A 1,075-nucleotide genomic window follows, 5' to 3' on the forward strand; every position below is an offset into this window, starting at 1 on the left:
AATATTATATAGCAAAAAGTGTTGTGTGCCAAGTTTCGTGCAAAACAAACCAAGTTTGAGCTACTTTATGCGCAAAAGTGCAAAAAACGCTTAAAAACCCTTAAAATCACAACCTAACATGTAATTTCTAGCATATGACTATGAATTTCATTTCTAACCACTTCAACACAATAATATATACCAAAAAGTGTTGTGTGCCATGTTTCGTGCAAAACAAACCAAGTTTGAGCTACTTAATGCGCAAAAGTGTCAAAAATGCAAAAAAACCCTTAAAATCGCAACATAACACGTAATTTCTAGTATATGACTTTGATTTTTAATTAAAACCACTTCAACACAATAATGTATACAAAATAGTGTTGTGTGCCAAGTTTCGTGCAAAACAAACCAAGTTTGAGCTACTTTATGCGCAAAAGTGCAAAAAACGCTTAAAAACCCTTAAAATCGCAACCTAACACTTAAGTTTTAGCATATGACTATGATTTTCAATTCTAACCACTTAAACACAATAATATATACCAAAAAGTGTTGTGTGCCAAGTTTCGTGCAAAACAAAGAAAGTTTGAGCTACTTTATGCGCAAAGGTGCCAAAAATGCTAAAAAATCCTTAAAATCGCAACTTAACATGTAATTTATAGTATATAACTATGATTTTCAATTCTAACCACTTCAACACAAAAGTATATACCAAATAGTGTTGTGTGCCAAGGTTCATGCAAAACAAACCAAGTTTAAGTTACTTTATGGGCAAAAGTGCAAAAAAACGCTTAAAAATCCTTAAAATCGCAACTTTACACGTAATTTCTTGCATATGACTATGATTTTCATTTCTAACCACTTCAACACAATAATATATAGCAAAAAGTGTTGTGTGCCAAGTTTCGTGCAAAACAAACCAAGTTTGAGCTACTTTATGGGCAAAAGTGCAAAAAACGCTTAAAAACCCTTAAAATCACAACCTAACATGTAATTTCTAGCATATGACTATGAATTTCATTTCTAACCACTTCAACATAATAATATATACCAAAAAGTGTTGTGTGCCAAGTTTCGAGAAAAAGAAACCAAGTTTGAG

The sequence above is a fragment of the Amaranthus tricolor genome, chromosome 7, assembly GCF_026212465.1.
Source record: "Amaranthus tricolor cultivar Red isolate AtriRed21 chromosome 7, ASM2621246v1, whole genome shotgun sequence".
Taxonomy (NCBI): domain Eukaryota; kingdom Viridiplantae; phylum Streptophyta; class Magnoliopsida; order Caryophyllales; family Amaranthaceae; genus Amaranthus; species Amaranthus tricolor.